At 39.5% G+C, this 23,262-nt stretch overlaps 1 protein-coding gene across 32 annotated transcripts in view; it reads right to left on the reverse strand.

Annotated features, from left to right (window-relative positions):
• The window catches only part of LOC122787386 (receptor-type tyrosine-protein phosphatase S-like), a 3,272,784-nt gene that overhangs the window by 2,448,924 nt on the left and 800,598 nt on the right, over nucleotides 1-23,262 (reverse strand). For 2 of the 32 annotated variants that reach the window (XM_044054054.1, XM_044054055.1), the window contains exon 1: nucleotides 11,811-12,079. The exons of the other annotated variants lie outside the window; for them this stretch is intronic. The gene's annotated coding sequence lies outside the window, so the exon portion shown is untranslated. Of the gene's footprint in view, nucleotides 1-11,810; nucleotides 12,080-23,262 lie in introns of those variants that run through there. 32 annotated transcript variants of the gene reach the window in all.

Genomic DNA, 23,262 nt, shown 5'->3' on the forward strand with positions numbered 1-23,262 from the left:
CAGACATGCATTCATTCCTAAAGATAAAGATTGACCACTGCCTTATATCTCAAGTATTTCTGAAGGGGACAGAAGTGTCATGCAACCACATTTTACTGGAAGGCCAGCAGTACTACACAAATGCACTAACTTGAATTAATGCTCACAAACAAGCACAGATGACAAGAAATACCTACTCAAAAAAGAAAGAATGAAGAATGTTTTAGTTCCCACATAAGCATATCTATAGAGAAAGTAATAGTTCTTCAACAGTTAGACTGACAGAGCACCCAGTGCAAAATGGAAAAGTACAATTTCTCACAAACAGAATCAGTGGGCATTAGGACTTCATCAAATCTCTCATGTGCATCTTATCACCTTCTAAAAAAGGAGACTTCTGCTTCACACATAGAGCATTAAAGGACTTTTACTCTTTGAAATCATTTGCTCAGAATAACCCTGTGAACTGAACACAAGAGGATACTCAGCCACAGTAAACAAAAATAACCATACCATGAAACATCTGTAAAACATAGCAACTTCACATCTCAACAGCACACACAACTACTAAATAAACTTTCCCTCCCAATTAAGTATAACCCATAAATTTATATTATGAGAAGGAACTAAGGGACCACCCCACCCAACCCTTGCTGAGCTTAAACTGAATGAAATGTCATCTGGTTGAATTTAATTTGATGGAAGTTCAACTACCTGATCAGTATTTTTCAAAGAAAATCACTGATGGTGCAGCTCTAAGTGGTGCTGGCAGTGATTCCTTTCTTTTCAAAGACTTCTCCCTTCTTCAATTTGTGCAGTAGTGGAGTAGGTTCAAGGTGTGTTGGCTGGGGGATGCAGGGAGCTGACGGTCTTGAAAAAAACTACTTATTTTTTGTTTTCATTGGGATAAGGTTATGTCCAGCTCTAATCTCATCTAACTCTAAGTCGATGTGTCATAGGTTCATAGGTTTATAGGTTAGTACTAGGCTAACTGCCCTTGCAAGCCATTTTAAGCCTAGCCCAATTATCCCTTGTGAGACTCAAACCCTGCACCTTGTGTTTTTTTTTTTTTTTTAAGGCAAGCACCTTAACCATTAGGCCACCCTCCCAACCCCTGTGTGGAAAAACTGTAGGACTACCTAAATAGCCAAAAATTCCATCAAGGGAACTGGGGCATCAAGTTCCTTGACAACCAACAGGCCTCGAGCCTGTTCACCAGCTATTAATGTGCGACTGCATTTGTTAAGCGGGAATGTCATAATTTACCGACAGATTGACTGGCCGCATCTATTAAACTTGAATATCAAGCTTGGATGTCCAGTGGATCCCATGGAGATGGGATCCAATGCATAAACAAAGATATGGCACATTCTCAGTATCTACAGCCCCAGTTACAATTCAAACAATTTCAAAACAGCTGCATCTGCACAGATCTAAACAGAGGTACTAGGTTAAATGCAAGTCTAAGGAAAGGATATTAAGCAGATGTCAAAATAATGCAATTTCAAAAGACTTGCACAGACTTATACAGATGAATTACACTACTGTCAAGTTTCCAGATACCAAGTATCATAAGATCAGAGAAATGAGTTATTACCTATGGATTTATTATGAGCAAAATACAGTGAACATACTGCAAAGCATCAGATTGGTGCTAATTATAGTTCTGGCTTAGAAGGTACAGCATCTAAAATGATGAGTGTTAGAAAAAGTTCAAGGGAAGTAGTTACCCAAACAAAGAACACAGCAGTAAATTAAGTAGCAACTGAGAGAATTACACAAAATAGTTATACATCCAATTGCTTTCTAAACAGTTACTTCCACCTGCAGAAAAATTATTTCACACAATCATATCCAAGCAAGACAAGGTAAAGCACAGCATTCTCAGCAGAGGAACATTTGATGTTCATAGGTGTTTACTAGGCTAACAACCACAAGGGCAATTTTAAGCCTAGTCATGCATCCCAAATCTCTTACGTTTTGATACCCTTGATAAGTGCAAGCATGGGGCTAGGAGATGAACCATTTACAGGTTACCTGTGTTCATTAGAGACATAGGCACCAAACGAGGGCTGAATTTCTGGTTTCTCATCCAATTGTCTAAGCTGCACTTGAATTGGGTTAGGGAGGAACTCTGCTTCGCATGAATGAGGAGCCTGTTCCACAGACGGGGTAGTCTCTGGGATACATACCTATCTCAACAGCAGGCCCTATTTATATCACAGGCAAGGTTTACGTCTTTAGAACGGGTAATTCTGGTGCTGTTTTTTTGTGGATATGCAGGAGGTCCATCAGAGTGGGTTCTAACAATGCCCTGTATTGCCAGGCATAGATTTCCCCTCAAAAGCCTGTAGAAGACAGAATACATGAATAGGGCCTTCTGCATAGGACATTTAACTTATGCCCTGTATGCTTTTCGGTACATGCCTGGTTAGGTACATACCAAAGGGGGCACTGTACTCAATGCTAGGTCTGATGAATGCCAAATACAGTGGAACAATGACTTTCTTGGACTTAGATGCCATACCTTTGTTTATAAGTTGCGCAACATAGAATTAATTCCTCACCACTGTAGACATGTGATGCTCAAAGGCTAGATTACTATCTGTGTGTGTCCCTAAGTCCCTGACTACTGGGTCAACTCTAAGTGATGTGTCGTCAATATGATTGTTATCAGGAATGGATGACTTCCCAAAGGATACTATTATGCATTTCTTGGCATTTAGTTTTAGTCCATGGCTCTGACACCAGTTGTTTGTATCAGCCCCTCCTGACGAACACTTGTGTCAGTGTATAATTCAATGACTGCCCCTAATTTGCAATCATCTGCAAATTTAATCAGCCAGAGAGCAGTGAAATTGGTCTTGACTTCTGAGAAGTAAATGCCAAAAAGGTGCAGTCCAAGGACTGATCCCTGAGGGACTCCACTTGTGACTTGACTCTTTATAGACGTGGACTCCCCAATTCTAACTTCCCGGATCCTGTCTGTGAGCCATTTGGCTATCCTCCGGGTGACATACGGGTTTGTATTTAACGTCTTGAGTTTGTCAACAATGCCCAAGTGGGGTATTGTGTCAAATCCCTTGGCCAGGTCAAGGTAGGCAGTGTGAATGATTCTGCCCTCATCCACTGCTTTGGTGATCTTTTCAAAGAAGTCAACCAGGTTGAGTAGGCATAATCTACCCTTGATGAAATCAAACTGGGTTGGATCCAGTGTCTGGAGGTTTACTATTTCTCTGTTGATCATCTCCATGATGACTCTTTCCATGGCTTTACATATAAGACTAGCGAGACTTATGGGTCTGTAGTTTCCAAGATTTGTAAATGGCCCACCTATGTGCAGAGGGATGACTGCTGCCTTTCTCCACTCATGAGGCATGAAACCTGTTTGGAGGCTACAGATAAACAGTAATTTCAGAGCCCCTGATGGGTCATGTTTCATGCTATTTAGAAGGCATTCCAGGATATTGTCTGGGCCCACTGGTCTTAGAGAGAGCATTAAGGACCCATTCCCTAGTAATAGTAGGGAGCGTATGTATGGTTACGCAGTACATCAGAACTGTGTGTGTGGAAGCAACGGAGAAAGGAAGATCTCCATTGCTTTTAAAAACTTGTCTCACTGTGTTAAGAGTTCAACATAGCGAGAATGCTTTAAAAAAAGCAACAGAGATTTTCCTTTCTCCGTTGCTTTTTTTAAAGCTGTCTTAACATAGTGAAACAGCTTTTAAAAAAAGCAAAGGAGAAAAGAAAATCTCCGTTGCTTTTTTTTAAAGCTTCCTCGCTATGTTGAACACTTAACACAGTGAGACAAGTTTTTAAAAGCAACGGAGATGTTCCTTTCTCCATTGCTTCCACACACACAGTTCTGATGTACTGCGTAACCATACACATGCGCAGTACATCAGAACTGCCGCAGAATACTGGACAGCTGCGGAAGGGCAGCAAGGAAGCATTATACAATGCCATTATGTAAGAAAAGTAAGTATTTTTTTTCTTAAATGACGTCATTGTATAATAGCAATAACCCACTTCTGGGTGTGGGTAATGCTGGATTTACCCATGGTTGTCTTTGTTTGGCCACTCGGGCTTCGTCCTCGTGACCAACCCACACCAACCGTGGGTAAATCCAGCATTACCCACACCCAGGCGTGGGTTAATGCTTAACTAATAAACATGCAGCAGAAATACACCAGAAGATTATTTGTAAAAGGTATTTGTTAACATCAAAACAAATATATCACAGGTCAAGTATTAGCAAGGGTAATAGTATTCAGAAACTGTGGAGTTTGTTGTTAGGTAGGATAATTTCAGTTTGTTCTATGTCTATAGGAGTAAGGTAACTTAGAGCATTAGGTCATAATGATAATTTGAATGTAATAGTACAGTATGAGCCAAATTGCTGGGGAGATTAGAACATATATGGATATTTTGGTTTAAAAATCAGTTGGTTCATTACTCCATGCAAAACTAAGTCTAGAACTGCACAAAGCATCACCTAACCCTTTCTCTGTCTCTGCTAATACGGCTAGTCTGCAAAGGTGATACTCCTATCCATTTCTTCTTTTTACTGCCAAACTGTTTACTATTAATCTTTCACTTTCTTAGTATCCATCATATTCTCTTTCTCCTTTACCGCCACCACCTTCCCTCCCTCAAACTTTATTTTCCACCTGCTACTCTGCTTTCATGTAGTATATTAGCGGTACAGACTGTGTGCACTCTATTTCAAAACATTACATGTTCTTTAACATGTGTGCTTGTTATCTAAACAAATTTAAAAAATCATTAACTTTCTACAAACCAGTTGTTATTATACTAATTTCTTTGTTCCATTTCCTACTACTACACAGAAAAGTTTTTTTTCAGTAAATAATTATAATATTGTAACATCAACTGTCAAGTAGTACGACCTTTGTTCACTAATACTAAGATTACGGCCTTTTTTTAGTTTTAGTACTGCTGCATACCTGTCAACCTCTCAGCTCAAGAAAACTGGACAAAGCCAAAAAGAACAAGGGGACAAAGGTCCAAAAATATTGCCAGATTTTATACATTGCTTTTAAAAACTCAGAAAGTTGCTAGAATAACAGGTTTTGCATCTATGGGTATTTTCTGATGGCTATAATGCCTGAAACTCAAATGTCTGTCATCATTTAGTGACTTCAATCCACAATGATTTGCCAGAAAACCATTAATTTTAGAAGGAAAGGACTAAAAATATGAGGCAAAATTCTGGACATTCTGTGAAAATCTGGGCAATTGAGAGGTATGTATTGCTGCAAGTTTTCTCCCTTTGCCTCCTCTGAAAACAATCATAAAAAAACAAAACAAAAATTGGCACTATTAATAATTCCCTTACACTTCAAAAACTTAGTGAAACAGGGTTTTCCAATGATGTCATGCACTGGGTCAAAAATAATTTTTACAATCATAGTTTCACTCCCATTGGGGCAGATAACTCCCACATCTCTGTCTCGTCTAACAGGGCCCTGCTCTGGGACCCTTCCTTTTTTCACTATTCCTACATGACCTTCACTGAGAACTCCCAAATTACCAACTGTCTCCTCTACACTGAAAATGTTGTACACTTTAAAGGATACAGAACTGCTGCCAACTGCAGTTTGATATATCCATCAGGATGTAACTTAATGTAACCTTATAGTTATCCTTTATAAAAGTCCTGCAATGCTATTCGGAACACACCAAAACTGAAGCAGGTTCAGAATCCTGACATTACTGGCCATGAGATCGTAGGTTTACCCCGGGTATCACTTCTGTGTCACTGTTAGACAGAGGCACAGTATACTAACCTCGAAAAAGGGCATAGCAAAATTAATTTAAAATGGGTGGCGAAAGCCAAACATACTCTGGCTAGGCTTATAAATGCCCTAGGGCAGATAGCCTAGTATGAACCTAAGAACTAGTCTCACTCTCCATTGACACCAAGCAGAGATGCTTATGGTTTCCTTTTTGATCAATACCTTTCATAGGTATTTTGAAACCCAGATCTATAGTGTTCTTAAAGGATTTATCACCTTCTTACTGTTGAAGCCCGACGTGCCATACACATCAATGTACTTCTCCCCAGGCTTTAATTACAGACTGCCCACCATTGCCCCAAGGTCTTCTACAATACCACTACAATGAGTTACAGGTGACAGATTGTGAAGTGGCATCATTTTGAATTTATGCACTATCACAAACAGGTCTAAGAAGAAAGATCCAGAACTGGTCTCCAAGCATTTTCATTCTCTGGCACTAAAAACATCCTTGAACAAAAAACCCTTCCCAACTTGGGAAGGAGGAACTGGTTCTACCACTCCCTGAAGCAGCATGTAATGAAGACAATGTGGAAATAAGACAAATTGGTCTGGTAGATGAGGAATAACCTATTGGCAAGGAGAAATATCCTCTCACTGCCATGTACAACCTTGAAGAATGATCTTCAGAACCAGTTTGTTTGAAACTACCCATTGCCAAAGAGAAAAAAATGGAGATTCACACATTTAAGAAGGGAAAAGGGACTGCCAGGGTGGGGTGGAGGGAATAAAGTCCCTAATAGTCAAACTGACTAGTTGGACTATCGTTGGTTTTGGGAGTTCCTGAATTCTTTTTGGAACACCCTTATTATAACGAAGTTGGATAAGGGGTTAGAGAAATCCTCTGAATATTAGAAAAAGGTCCGAAACACCTTAGAGATTCCCTGACTTAACTCACCCCTTTTGTCACACTTTTTGATCACTTCTGCAGCAAAGAAACCAGCAAGTGAATTTCTATCCAAAGAACATAAAATCTCATTATTCACATCCTTTTAAGAGATTCTGAGAATGTAGCCAGGCAAAAATCACCAAAATAGTACCAGATGCCATAGTCCTGGAAGAATTATCAGCGGAGTCACACACACTGTAAACAGATAAGTGACTACTACAATAGAAGGAACTAAATTTAAAGCAGATGTTTCCTCACAAGAAGAAACTGCAGACTAAACACTTCCTCATACCTTTACAATTAGCATAAACACTAACATGCGAGTCTGACAATTCAAAAGTCTGAAAAATCAAAGTTGTAGAGGTATACACTATTTCTGTACCTACCAATAACCTTCTCATCCTTATTAGAAAGAGAAAGATAGGAATTAACTAAAGCTATAGCTGCTGGGTAGGTTTGAGAGACAGTAAAAAAAACTTAAAAAGTCTGAGGAACTTTAAACATTCTATCTCGCTTGGGGGGGGGGGCAGTAGGCAGGCTATCAGGTCATCAAATATACTATCCATTCATCCATCATTTTCTAAATAACCTGCCCTGATGAGGACTGTAGTAGTATTAGTCTGAGCACAGCAGACCAGACTGTCCTATCCTAAGCAACATCCTTAATCTCATCAACAGGATCCCAAGCATTCCTAGGCACATAAAGACAAAAAATCTCTCTCTAGCATGTCCTGGCTCTGCACCAGGTTTGCTTCCCAGTAGACCACATGCCTGGTACACTTTCCATTGGCAGTGCACAAGGGATCCCCCACAGCTGCCCAAACTACCTCAACTGACTCCTCCCAACCTGAAGAATCAGTTGCTCTATTCCATAATCCTTTCAGATGACCAAACTCTTCACTCTGTCCTGAAGGAGTAGCCTAGCAACCATGGAAAGGAACCTCATTTGTACTGTTTATATCCAAGATCTCATCCTTACAATCACTACTCAAGGCTAATGACCATAGATTAGAACTGGAATACAGACTGCACAATAAGTCAGATCTCATTTCACCACACAGTTTAATATAATGCTTACAATGTTTGCCTCAGATGCACATGTCAGATAGGTCAGTCTCTGGATCATAGGAAGTTACTACATTAACGGCCCTAGAGCCCTTACAAGCCTAGCCCAGTACAACTCCTGTTCCCAAGAGTATCAAGGTATTAAGCAGAACTAAGTCAACTACTGACACACTCATATCCAGCAGTAGCAGCACAGTGTGAAGAATATTTACTTTCAGAAGTATTTGCACAACATTAAGGACTGCACCAATATTAGTTCTGTTAGTGGTGCAACAGGTCAGACACTCATCCTTGATAGAGAAGATAAAGGTTCTATTCCCACACCAAGCAGATTGTTTGCTGACACTGCAATGCAGCATAAGGTAGGTGCTGCATTCCTGACTGTGCCATCATTTAGATAAGATGAAAATCGAGGCCCCATCAGCTTGAGTTGGCAGTAGCTCAGGTGGATGCAAATGATCCTATGGCACCTATTAAAAAGAGTAGGGATCTTTATAGGTTCATAGAATCATAGGAAGTTACTAGGTTAACTGCCATAGGGCCCTTACAAGCCTAGCCCTGGAGACTCAGTATCCTCAATCACAAAGACTTCAAGATACTTAAAACTAATTCACTTTGGACAGCTGCCTTCTTTGCAACTGCAAGGAATAATCCTCACTTTACCAGGAGAGAGCCACAACTCGTACATCAGAATTACTGATTTTCATCTCAACCACTACCTACTCAGGAGCAAACATCTACAGTGTATAATGGATATCACAGTTACTTGAGAGTAACAGGATAACACTGTCTGCAAACAATGAAGATATAACCCACTTATCCCCTAAACTGTTAATCTCTAAACCTCAGAGATACGCCTTAGAATCACAAACAGGAAGCAAGAGAGGGCAAGTGTATCTGACAATGCTGAAAATGAGGACACAACTCTTGCTTTGTAAACACAGGGACCAAATGACACATAGCAGATATCCTGGGACAGGTACTCCTTAATGTTATAACACCCCTCTCAAGATATTCCAGGGCACAAAATCACATTCCTCATCCGTGTCCACAAAATATATGTAGAGTGTATTTGTGAATCCTATGTCTCCTTCAATATCTGTGCAAGGAGAAAATCAGTGGCTGAATTATCAGATGAAGTTACCTTTCCAGCACCTTGGAGAAAGTTTTCCCAGGGGGAACTGAGGAATTTGAGCTCTCCTAACTACTGAATAAAAAATTATTTCATTTAAAAAAAGTGAAACAAAACTGATCCATGAGACACATGCAGCAGACCTCTGCAACAATACTTGCGACAGACCGTGATCACTTTGGAACTTCAGAGTTGTAAACAATTGCTGTCAACACACATTTACTCTGCAGTGAGTGTTTGCGCATCATGAAGCTCTGACAGTAGTTCACACAAAGATATCCATCAACACAGCACTCTACCCAAGCCATCTTGAGATCAGAAACCTCTATAAACAATTAGTAACACAGATAACCAAAAACATAAATCAGTATCTAGGGTAACACTAGGGCTGCATGTGAAAATTGTAAACCCTCCTCCCAGAAAACATTGGTCATATTAGGTTGTTAAACACAAGACTGACATACTGGGAGCTTGTCAATAATTACAAATATATTGATTTATGTATTTCTGTCTAAATGTTAACTGGGGGGGGGGTAGTGGACTGATCCAGAAGGAATACATTTTACAGTAAAATAATACAGGTATTTACAGACAGGTTACAAAGAATAACATCAAAAATAAATATACAGTAGAAGAAGCAGTGCAAGTACATGCTGCATTACACTTTTTATGCTTTGTGTTTACGTATACACAATCACTTTGGACAAGAGATTTCTTGACAGTTAAAATAAGAAATTAATTAGTTGGTGTTGTGTGATTAACAACCATGTGCCCTACTCCTCAATAAGCTTGTATACATGCAAGCTACCTTAAAAAAATATGATGTTATTAAAAAGGAGTATATATAACCGTGTGCAGATCCTTGTTAGGGGGACTGCCACCACCATGCCCTTCTCCCTCTTTTGTTAGACAATTTTGCAGCCATTGTTTGCAAGCACACCCAGGCTGCCATAAATACAATATAATGTTCGAAAAAGTGGTAATGATTTTAAGAGTGTCTGTTGCCCCACCCCAAACTGCTGTTGTTTTTATTTTAATTTACACTTGTTTATATATTTAACTTTTAAATGTAATAAGTCCTGAAATTTTACAGGAATGGGGGGGGGGGGGTAGAGTAACGATCTATATGTTCACTGTAATTTACACCTGTATATACATATGTGTTGTGAAACACTTTGCATATGTTTTGTGACATATGATGAGTTATATGCTACATTGCATTTGCCTGCTTTCACTTCTGTGTGTGTCATTCTTTAATAAAAAAACCTTTATAAACTTTTTCTTAAACCATGACCCAAACAAATCTACAAAGTCTCTTACAACATCAGCATAGAGATGCTGTTGTGGTAGATCCATAGACTAGACTCTGGACGCATCCCGCACATGCATAGAGCTGCATCCACTAAAGTCTATGGATGCATACCTACATCAACCCTACCCTGAAGTCATCAGTCAGAAAGGTCAAGGCTGGGGTAGAAAAAATACTGAAAGGAGGGAAAATGCATCACGACACAGTAGACAGTACATACCATGGTAGAAGATATGACAATCGAATGTTTCAAAACGTGTTAATATTTAAGTGTGACAGTTGATCTCAAAACTACAGAAGAACAGCAGGGAGTTACATTGGATAGTATCCCCCCCCCCATGTATTTACACAATGTTTTCATTTTAACCAACACCCAAACATACATTTAATATTTACTTGTAATGGCAGGTTCTTTAATTAGTGTAGTAACTGTGTGCACATGTCAGCCGTGTTGCTGTGGATAAATAATATTTGGATAGGGGTAGGCACTGTCTGCTCCTTGCTACTTACTGTACATCTCAGTGTTTATATTTCAAGTTTTGATAATTACCACATCCAACAAAGCGGGCTTACTAAACAATTTACCTATGGGAAAAAAAATGCACGGTAATGTGCATGAACTTTTAATCCAGGCTTTTATAAATAACAGTAGCAAAGGGCCACTAATCAAACTTCAATATATACCTGAATGGCTTATGTAAATAACTACAAATTTTTAATCCTGCAAATCTTTGGTTTGATACCAAACATCTCTGTTCGAACACTATGAAAGTTAACAAATCTCAGCAACCAGAATCTACTAAACTGACTTTGAGATTAGCACCTGTATGTTTGTGGGGCCTCATCTTGTTACCAACATCTAACAAACTAAATAGATGCGCAGCACTTCCGGCGTGATTAGTTTTACAAGTTCTAAAAAGTTGCATTAAGATTTCATGGACCTGCAGTGAAAATGTGCTTCGCTCTGCTGGACAACCCAGTAATCAAAACGTAACTAAATACAATTATTTGCAAAATAGTTAATGCTACAGGTGGTCTACATTTAGGGCATATGTCAAAAACAGATTAAATCAGGACCACGGTCTGCAGAGATTTGTTACAAATATATAACCTGAAAGCAATGCGCATTTATTTTTGTTTGATGGGTAACTGAACTGCTCTGATTTCAGCCACATTACTGTACAGAACTAATGACAAAGAAGGCACGATGGAACCAAAATTAGTTACAAAGAAAGAACTAGGAAGAAACTGATAACCAGCCTTGACTGGTCTGGAAGAACAAAAACATGAATCCAGTAACTAATCAATAAAGTTGCCAGCTTCTGGAGAATTTAAACTTTAACCGCAAAACCATCATACCAAGCATTCACCTTTCAAACAGAAATTATATAAAACTGATGATTACAAAAAGCAGAAATTTGCTGTTTTCACATACTCAAAATACATTTTATTATGTTAGTGTAGACAAAAATAAAAAATGTCAAGTAAAGCATCACTTTGAACGAACAGTGATTTAATTTAATATTTTTTCCAAGGTTTCTTCAACAGCTAATCCAAAGTCAAATAAAACTACTTCCATACAGCTTTGCTAGCACAGAAAATATTTTCCAGACTTACCTTTGTTTAAGAGGAGAGGGGGAGGGGTGCTGCCAATAGTATCCCATCAAACAAAACCCTACAAAGGGGCCCAACTACCCCAGACGAAGCTTTTGGATAACTGTAAGAAAAGTAGCCATCAGCTCAGGTTGCTGTACAGACTCCAACTCACCAAAGTCTCATCTCAACGCCAATGGAAATAAAATGAAGTAGCAAATTTTGACAAAACTGTTCACACAGATGACTGAATGCTTCAATGAGAGATGCACTGTTAAGTGCAGAGGCCCTCTAAGTTACAGCAAGGATCTGTGTGCGTGTGCATGTGTAAATGAGGGGGGGACATGCCCTTTGTGGTGATCACATGACTAAGCAATTTTGAAAGACAATTCCGAATGAAAACAGACTGAGAGGGGGAGGTTAACTCCAGGCTGATATTTGATCCTACTGGGGGAGGGGGACTGGCAAAGTCACTGGGGATAATTTTGGCATCAAATGAGCACAACCACACACACACACACACACACACACATTGAGTTTACATGTCTTAGTCTTCATTTTTTTTCCTTCCTGCTCAGTTTTGCTTAGTGCTTACATTGTTGCTAACAGTGCTGCAGCTGTACATTGGGCAGGCAGCCCAGTGAAGTGGAGTACACACTAAGCTCACAAAAGCTTAAAGGAGCATCACTGCTATGCACTGCCTCAGTTCAAACTAACTACACAGAACTATGAATATGGGATGTGTTATCTCAAAAGCTAATGGAAAAAGACTTTACCAGAAAAACGGCTTGCTGTCAGCTGTGTAGTACAACCAGTAATAAAACAGGCCCACTAATGTATGTGCAATTAAAGGGCAATATTTCCTGTACTTTACATGAATTAAACTGTCTCGTGCTCTCACTAATCTGTCACTGTAGTTAGATGGGCAAAATATAATGTTTTCCACAGTATGCACACCAAAGAGAATGAAGCAAGATAAGTCACTCCCTAGTCTATCCACACAGTTAAAGCAAGGAGTAGGAGGACTCCTTTTCATTGCCAATTTCCCCCTCCCAATTTTGTTTCTACAGTTACTGTAAATAGCTGCTGTAAACTGTGTCCCAAATGATGCTCTGGAAGCGTTGATCCATCAGGAAATCCAGCCAAGATCAAAGACAGTACTATCCACAAATCCCTGTAGTTGGTACCCACCACCTAACTCTTATAGCTACTAACAGGCTGCCCGCAAAAACACTCAATGTCCATTGCTAGGAAGCTGCAAAAACAATGCAAACCCATAGCCACAAAAAGTGACCATCTACTGAGAATACACTACTGAATGAAAGGCTGTGCCTAATAGATCAATTATAGTTTGACTAGAAGTTGTATTCTCAGTATTCTCAGACTTTGGTTTTGTTCTGTTTTATTTAAATAGGGTTGCCACCTTTTCAAATGCCCAAAGTGGGGCATTTCTTGCAGAAATGTGGGATTTTGCAGGACAAAATATTTATTTTATTTTACATTTGTTAACCGGGGGTGTCTGAGCCGAAAAGGCCCTTTTTCAGCAGAGGCCCGGGAAAAAAAGCTTCACATAGAAAAATTACAGATACATTTAGTTACTTAGACATGATAAGTATACACACAAATTACAAAAGACATGTTTTTACAGTGGTATGCAGCACATCAACAGTTACAGTGGAGAGAACAAACAAAAACATATTAAAAATAAAGGTAATTAATAGATTTGTGGTGTACAGCTGAAATTTGGAACATAGGTAGAATACATACACAGTACACAGATACAGTACATATATTGTAGATTAGCCAGTGTTTGTGAGTAAGACTGAAAACTATTATAAAGTACTCTAGGTATAGTATGTGTACCTTATCCACTTTCACTAGCCTGGGAAGCAATCATGCACTGCCAACTTTCCTTAAGATGTTGCCTGATGAGGTCTTTAAAGGAGGCTTTGGATGATGTGTTTTGAATGTTAGTGGGGACAGAGTTCCATTTTCTAGCCACTGAACTACTATATAGTGCATCTCCAAAGCCATTGTAGCTGTTGGTGACTTCTAGTAGTAGTTTGCTTGATGATCCAAGAGGCCTTTTGGCTGAGTGATGTTGCACTAGGTTTTTGAAGGCAAGACACTTACTGAGGAGGTAAAAGATCGAGTGACAGAGGCAGAGTTGATTGTAGGTTAGGAGATTGGGCAGTTCAAGCCAGTGGAGTTGTCCCAAAGCAGTACAGTGATGAGTTCTATATGAGCAATTTGCAGCAAAGCGGGCAATTCTGTTATAGCAGGCTTCCATTTTGCTTAGTTCAGTTTTGTTGAGATTAGTCAGAATGGGAGATGCATAGAGTAGGGTGGATAGAAGTTAGGAGTGAGCAATGGCTGATCTTGTGTTGTTGGTAAGAAATGGTTTGACATGGTAGAGTGATCCCAGTTTGGCATGTACATTTTTAATAGTTAAGTTGAGATGACTATCAAATTTTAGGTAGGAGTCTATGGTTATTCCAAATTGCTTAGCCTGTGCCACTGGAGCGATTGGAGTAGCATTTGTGGAGTAGATAATGAATTGACTGTTATCAGTGTTTTTGTTAGAACTGGTTATAATCATAAGCTGAGTTTTCTTTGGATTGAGGATAAGTCGGGCTTTGCTAAGGTAGTTTTCAACGTCAGAGGATGCTAGTTGAGTTGTATGCAGGAGGGTGGGAATGTTTTGTGCAGCACAGATTAAGGTAGTGTCATCTGCATGCTGAATGATAGATGCATGCTATGTGGAGGTATGGAGGTCATTTGTGAAGATTGTGAATGGTAGTGGTCCTAAGATAGAACCCTGGGGGACTCCTATAGTTATGGGCAGCTTAGGAGAGAGACAATTTTCCCATTTCACAGCTTGGTAAATGTCAGTTAAGTAACTTTGGAACCATGTAAGAGTGGAATTTGATAGGTGATATTGGTTTAGTTTGTTTAGCAGGAATTGGTGCGAGACTGTGTCAAATGCTTTGGACATATCCAAAAAAAAGAGTTGACACCTGCAGGCCTTCATTTTTGAGACGGTTTACTGTGTCTGTGAAGCAGGGGAGGGCTGTAGTGGTACTATGGGCAGGTCTGAAACCATGCTGAGTAGGTGACAGGATGTTGCTGTCTAGGAGATATTTTAGCATCTGGGAATGGATGCATTTTTCTAGGATTTTGGCCAGGGGGGAGAGTAAAGCAATGGGTCTGTAGGACCACTACCTATCAGCCTACTGCATCTAACTACCTATAAAAAAAAAAAAAAAAAAAAAAAAAATTTACATTAAAAAAATCTTACATTAAATACTATTGCATGTATTACTTTTGATTCAAATATATTTGACATGATTATAACCTGAAATTGTATAATGTTTACTCTGTAATCATCAAGTAATCTATGTGTGGAACTTAATCTTTGTATAATCTGTATGTGGAGCTTTTCTCCCCAGGACTCCATTGAAAATGGGTTCCTTGGGCCCAATGGACTATCCTGGTTAAACAACTGCAAATAAATAAATAATAAATAAATAATAATAAATAGTTATTAAGTTCAGTGGAGGTCCCGCCTTTATGTATGGGTGTAACATAGGATATTTTCCAGAGTTTGGGCACATATGATCTGTTTATGAGAGTGGAGATTGGGACAGCAATAGCATCTACTGTGAGTTTCAAGAAATAGCTGAGGAGTAGGTTGGCTGCTGTTGATGAGGTTTTTAGTTTGGAGAGTATGCTTTTGGGAGCATACCCACAGACAGTGCAAAGGAGAGAACTTCACTTTTTTGCCAAAATACAAAAGTTTATTCTTGTAGCATTTGAGTTGCTTATTCTATTTCTTATAGCATTTACATGTTTCAGATACAAAATAACTGTTTTATGCAACTATTTAAAATAAAAAAAAAAACTTGGGAAAAGTTTTTGTCCTAAAATCTCAGAACATTTGTCATTATTTATTTATTTATTTATTTTTTAATTAATTTATTTTTTTTGCAGGACACAACTGCCCAAAGATGACTGTCCCTAGCAATGAAGGGAGAGACGGTAACCCTATATTTAAAATGGTATCATCCCATCCACCCACAAGAGAAGTGCACAGTTCTCCACAAATTAACCCACCCTGTAAGATCCAGCACTGTACACTATAAGGAACCATGATGATTAACTTTAGTAAACGAGATACTCAGAACCTCCAAATTTACTGCACGTCCATGCATGATCAACCAGTACCAGCCTACAGTTCCTGTACTGTAACAATTACAAACAGTATCCTCAAGACTTGCAACTAAAATGAAAATGCCTTCTCAGATCTGGCTCCTCCCTCAAAATATAACATGCCAAAACCAGATCACTGGAATCTGTTGCACGATTTCTCTGACAGAGTTTATACACATACCGCTAAACTTCTTTGCTCTAGGAATCTAGACAAGTCAGAAATATTGTGGGATTCATGGATGTCCTTGACTTTGACTCAAATTTTAGTCTGTCCCTCTTAATCCCTCCTATAACTGGTCACTTTTGAAGAAAATGTGGTTCACTACACTTAAGACAATAATTAGAGTTACAGACTTCTTTTATTTCAGAAATGTACACTAATTCACAATTTCTTATTCAGTAAATGCCTCGGGTTAATAGTACTAATATTTTAAAAGTGTCAACAACTGTCCCAGATAATTTCTTGAACTGTCTCTTATTGTGCCTGATCTATTGAGAGCTATGTGGAGTAACAAAGGCACAAAATCAGGGACATTTTTAAAATATTACGGGTTTTGCATTAACAGGCATTTTTAAAACAATAAAAACTAAGAAACTCTAATGTCTGGTGGCATTGACCAAAAATAATTCTCAGTAGTTTATCAAAAAATCAAAAATTTTATGAGGGACAAGCCAAAAATATGGGGCAAAATCAGGGACAGCTGAAAGGCATGAGCAAGTGGAGTCACTCTTCTCAGTGCAGCAACAGTTCAATGAGCACCCTTGTTTTACCACCTCTTTTCTTAATTTTCAATTCTCCTGTTTCTTTCTCAACTTCACTAGTAAATACTCTGCTAGACAGTTATGTCCCTTTATCCCCATCTATCAGTATACTTAGCTAAGTTTAATGCCAGCACCATGTCATCTGTCCATACCTGACATCAGCTTACCCATGACTGGACTATGTAGTCCCTAAATCGACACACTTTCTTGTTTGCCTACAAACTTGGCTCCTTTAAATTCCAATCATCATCATCCATATGGTAATCTTTCTCTCTGTCTCTGCTTAACTAATGGTGTATCTCTGTCTGCCTCTACTTAACTATAGAACTCCTTCCTCCCTTAGACTTCATTCATCTCTCTGTACAATATAATTATATCCTCTTCCCTTTTTGATTGTATCTCTCTCTCTGAAAATTCCTTCAGGGATTTTTAGTCATTATTATGTGCCTACATGTTACTCCACCATTCCTCATTTAGACCCAATGTATCTTTTCATTTTATTTTCACTATTTGCCATTTCTGCACTCTTTTACTTTCTAACGTGCCCATAACATAAATTACTTCCACCCTCCTAGATATGACTACTTGCTACCACTTGTAAAATAAAACTACAGAATAAATATCGGTAAGTCGTGTTACAGTTACAAAAAAATTTAAAACAAAAAGCTATCTTAAACTAATTTGATATTATTTGCCTAAAGTTTTACTGTTCAAGCCAAGCCTAGCACCAGAGAAAGCTTTACAGATTAGGTCCACGGGTGCAACTGTAAAAAGACCGTATGGTGCTGCAGCAACCATTGGCTGACTATACTGTCAATAATGTGACTGTTATATCAAGACCAGAGGCCAACAGGTTTCGGTTTTGTGATAAAACACTTCGCAGTGTGAAAATGAATGCCAGGTTAAAGAAAAGCACTATAAAGTGTCATAGGAAAGGTCTAAGAGAATGTAAACAGTCAGATGACAAATACACAACACAGAAAGGAGGCTGGTGTGCATTCTGCATGTGGTGCCAAAAGCAAGGCTGAGAAAAAGTTCAGGATGCAAGAAATACAATGCTTAGAGGTGTATACAAAAATAATAAAAAAAATCAAGACAAGCTACAAGTTACTCCAGATGAGGCAGGAGTCAAACTTAAGAAACTACATTCTAAGCAACAGTATCCATTTACTATTTCATCTGCTGACTACATAATAACTACTCTCACAAATGTCACTAACCAGACCTCTCAACCTCTTAGCACAAGAAATATGGATAAAGCTGAAAACACTGGGGATGGACAAAGGCCCAACAACAGGACAAGTGTTAGAATAAAATGTTTTGTATTACCATGCATTTTATGAGGGAAATGAAGTCTGAAACTCAAATGTCTGTCACTATTTAGTGAATTCAGCCCTTAGTGATTTGCCAGAAAACCACAACTTTTATGGGGAAAAGACAAAAATATAAGGCCAGAATTTGGACAGTCTGCAAAAATCTGGGCAGCTGAGAGGTAAGCCACTAAGAAAAGGCAAAGGTACTTATTGCTCAGAACTAGCTCCTAAAGGTAGGATAAAAGTACCAGTGACAATTACAATTACAAAAAAGCTGAATTTGTATGCTCATGGTGAAGCAGGACACCTGTTCTGTGACTAACAAGTGAAATACATGAGGTAGAAGTATTCTGGCTTTGTGCGCTATTTAACAAAACAGTGTCCATAAAACTTTAACAAAGACATGAACACAATTGTCATCTCATATGAACTGCTGTGCTTGTAACTCTGCAAATCATCTAAAAGATCGGACATTATATAACAAAAATAACCTTGCGATTTGTGGTACAATTTCTTATGCACAGTATCAGCAAAGACAATGTCAATGCAAAAAATAAATTCAGAATGAGCTTTCCCCATTCTAGTACTGATGTACTAAAAATGGGCTCAAACTAAAGCTAAGTAGATAAGCCCACTCCCTCATCATTTGAGTCCGTCACCAGAGCTGTGGATAAAGGCAAGGTGGTTCACACAGCCTACCTTAATCTGGCCAAGGCCTTTGATACCATTCCCCACTCAGGAATCATAGAAAAACTCACTATGCTAGGCATCAGCACCTATATCACTAGGTGGGTTGCAAACTGGCTCAAAGATAGAACCCACAGTGTGAAAGTAGCTAACTCCAAGTCAGACTGTCGACCAGTCATGAGTGGAGTTCCACAGGGTTCAGTCCTGGGTTCTCTCCTCTTTGGTATATACTTCTCTGAAGTCCAGGCCAACACAAATGGACTCTGACTGATAAAGTTCGCAGACTATTGCAAGTTGGGAGCTATTAACTCCCCAAGTGATGTTGACATCCTACAGAAAGGCCTCACTGAGACCAACGACTGGTGTCACAACCATGGCCTTAAGCTCAATGCCAAAAAATGTGTCGTCATCCCCTTTGGGAAAAACCCGGTTCCCATAAATTACCACATCGATGGTAGTCCACTGAACACAGAAGGCGTTTTAAGAGATCTGGGAACACAGGACGACAGCAACCTCTTTTTCGACCACCACATTGCCACTGTGGTCAGAAAGTCCTTCTATGTGGCACATCTCATTACTAAGGGTTTTGCATCCAGGAAAAGAGAAGTCATTGTCTCCCTCTACTCTTCCCTCATTAGGCCAATCATCGAGTACAATGCCCCATTTGGCATGTACCTCACTAGACACCTGCAAGAACTGGAAAGGCTGCAAAAGTACCTCACAAAGAGGATTCTAGCCCTTAAACACTTGTCCTAGATGGACAGACTCAAAAAAACTCCCAACTATTCTCTGTCTCATATCATCTACTTAGAGGCAATCTCTGCTTGACTTACAAAGCCGTGCCTGTACCAGCTCTGTTAGAAATGCTACATCTAAAAAAATCCCAATCCCTGCGCACCACACGCTCCAGAGACCTCAACCTCATTACCAGAATCAACAGAACATGCTGGAGGGACAGGTTCATAACCCAGAGACTGCTCATGCTATGGAATAGACTTCCCATACATGTCAAACAGAGCACCAGACTGGCCCTCTTTAACAGAAATCTTGATGAGTGGAAGGGAAAAAGAAAATTCACCCAGGGGATCACTCCATTGGGTCGACTTGACAGAGGCACTGGGAACTAAGGTCGGGAGGCACAATTCCAGGGCAATCCTATGGGCTAGGCTTTTAAAGACTCCAGGACAAATAGCCTAGTACACACCTATGAACCTATGAATCATACCATATACACACCACACCATTACAATATGAAAATGCAGTCAGGGACCTAGGAGCTTGGTTTAATTGTGCCCTCTGTTTTGACCATCTTGTGGCAACAGCTGTTATGAAATCCTTTATTTAGCCCAGCTAATTGCCAAAGGAATATAATCAAGGTCAGGAAGTAATCAACCCCTTACATGCCACACTGATTAGGCCAATTTTCAAGTACATTGCCCACTTTGGGATGTATCTCATTAAATATATCAAACAATTAGAAAGATTGCAAAGGTTGCCAATCAAAATGAGTACAGGCCTAAAGTCCCCAGGCTGCTAAGAGAGGCTTGTAACTCTATTCTTTTATTCAGTGTCTTACAGACTTAATGGGAGATCTCGGTCTTGCTTACCACTCCATTAGTGACCAGAATGTCCAGGGCCTTCTGTTTCTTGTTAAGTCTAGTATTCCCACTGATACTAGAACTGGGGACAAATCTTTATCAACGGATAAATAAAACAAATTGGAGGGGCATGTTTATATCCCAGCACCTTTCCAAACTCTGGAATAAACTTCTACATTGTAAGCAGTGCGACTCCCAACCTTCTTTAAAATAAACTACATGACTGGATGGGCATTCATAAATGTATTCTGGGATTAACTGGTATGGCCATCCTGGAAAAAGGAAGTGCAGACTATGGGAGGTACTGCCAATGGTCATGAGACTCAGTGCTCTTGGAAGATCTATAAATCTATAAAAAGATGAGACATCATAATGACAAATAAATGAACGTAAAAGAAGTTATGTACTCACCACAATGTTCCATCTGTGATGCCCATTTTCATTTTTGCTCAACTGATGGGTTCAGATCCAATCCCTTGGATCCAACTCTGCTGTTACTAAAGCTTGTGGCAACCAAAATACTCTCTATCTTCTCCCTTACCCACATTGCACCAACCCCAATTACCTCATATCGTCTTTCCTGCCCTACTAAAAGGTAAAAGATGGAAGTTATTGTAGAAACTATACCTGGAACTTGTATGAAAAAACATGAGGACACACGGGTCCACTAAGCACTCATTCTTCCAGAAGCCTTCAGGATGGGGGTTGGTGGCAGGGAAGTTGAGGAAGAATCAAAATGTACAACACAGAAGGAACATTATGGTAAGTATGTAACTTCTTTAACTGATGTTGCCAATTTTCATTCTGTCCTCAACTGATGGGACAGAGTCCCCAGCTACCTAATTTCCAGGGTGGACTCAAGGAAGGATATCCCTGAGCACCACAGAACCAAAAGATGCCCTTCCTCTGGAGATCAGATCTAATCTGTAATGAGTAATAAAGGTATGGAGAGTACCCAAAGTAGATGTTGCATAAATATCATCAATGAACAGCTCTGGATTGAAAAAACTGAGGAAGTTGCCATAGATCTGGTGGAATGGGCTTGAACAGGGTTTGTTAAAGTAATACCCAAATTATTATATACAAAGGAAATGCAGTTTGGTATCCACCTAGACTGGGTAAACCAGTTACCAAAGTTACTCTATGTTGGTTCCACATATGATATAAACAACTGATGAGAATTTCTGATGTATTTTGTCCTAAGTAAAAACACAATTGTCTATGTACATCCAGCAAACGTAATCTCCTTTGTTAGAGAATTTGGGAAAGAATACTGGCAAATTAATTTATTGATTTATACTGGATTCTGATACCACCTTTGGAAGAAATGACGGGCTGGTATATAAGGTAACTCTGTCTTTATGGAAAATCAAGTATGGGGGTTTTGAACACAATGCTTGGATCTCAGAAATGTTCTGGCTGAAGTCATTGTCACTAACAAAATTTTCTTACATGAAAGATACTCGAGTTTGCATGTAGTTGAGGGTTTAAAGGGAGACTGTGTAAGAGACTGCATCACAAGGTTTAGGTCCCAAGGGGAGAATAGGATCTTTAAAGGGTAGCCTTAAAAGTAGAGTGCCTTTTAAAAAAGCTTAGCTTAACTTTTGGGAAGCTACAGTAAAAATGTTTATTCCAACGTGAAAATTGAAAATTGTTGCCAATTGTACTTTAACAGTAAAAGAATTAGCTCCTTCTTCAAAAAGATGGGCCAAAAATTTCAAGGGGTCAATATTACGGTTTTAAGCTAAAAAAACAAATCTCTTCCATTTGCTGAAGTACAGTTTTCTGGTGGAAGGTCTATGGGAGGACAAAAGAATATGACGGACAGAAGAGAGCACAGATTGTCTGGCTATTAATGCAACTGGATGAATCAGGCAGTCAGCCTGAGGTTCACTATGTCTGGATGTTTCATGCCTGTTGGGTGAGACAGGAGGTCCGGAACTGGATCCAGAAACCAAGGTGGTTGAATCAGGTGCAGCCAAAGGAAGGGAAACCAAATTTGTCATGGCCAATAAGGTGCGAGGAGGATAACCTTGCAGCTTTCTGAAGAAATTTGGGTATTACAGAGTGAGGGGATATGCATAAAAGAGACCAAGGTGCCAATCGTGATGTAGAGTGTCCCTCAGGGATTTCCCCTGTGGGGGGATTAGGGCAAAGTAGCTACTGCATTTGTTGTTCAAGGGGGACAAGATAGATAGCAGCAAGGCTGGCCCCATTGTCTGAAAATTGTTTTCTCAATCTTTTTGTTGAGGCATCATTTGTGAGGTAGAAGAATGCACCTGCTCAATTTGTCTGCTAGAACGTTGGACTATCCTGGAATGTGCATTGCTAAAAGAAAGCTGTTGGAAGAGATTACCCACTGCCACACACGAGAGCTTCTTGACACAATGGGTAGGATTTGGCTCCTCCATGTTTGTTGCTGTAGCAGACAAGTGACATGTTGTCAGACTGTATTGCAGTTGTCCCCAAAAGGAGAACATTCTGAAATGCCTGCAGTGGTAACAGCATTGCTCTTATCAGGACATTTATATACAAACTGGCCTCTTTAGGGGATCAGGTGCCTTCGACCGTCTTCCCTAGATAATACCCCCCCCTCAAACTGGGAAGTGTCCATGGTCACTATGGCTTTGGACTGAGGGGGAATAAACAGACAACCTTGTACAACCTGGTCTGAAAGAATCCACCATTTCAGATCTCTCTCTTGCAGATGTGAGTGATTCTGATCTTGTAAGACACTGTCTGATAAAGAATCAACCACTGAGTAGCTAACATCCATTGTAGAATTCTCATGTAAAACCTGATGAAAGATACTAAAGTTACTGCTGCCGCTATTGAACCCACAGCCCGAAGGACCAGTCGGGCTGAAATTGAAGTGCTGCATGCTATCTTTTTGACTTGAAATCTTAT

Source organism: Protopterus annectens, chromosome 13.part0, assembly GCF_019279795.1.
Source record: "Protopterus annectens isolate FY-2018-M chromosome 13.part0, PAN1.0, whole genome shotgun sequence".
Classification (NCBI taxonomy): domain Eukaryota; kingdom Metazoa; phylum Chordata; order Ceratodontiformes; family Protopteridae; genus Protopterus; species Protopterus annectens.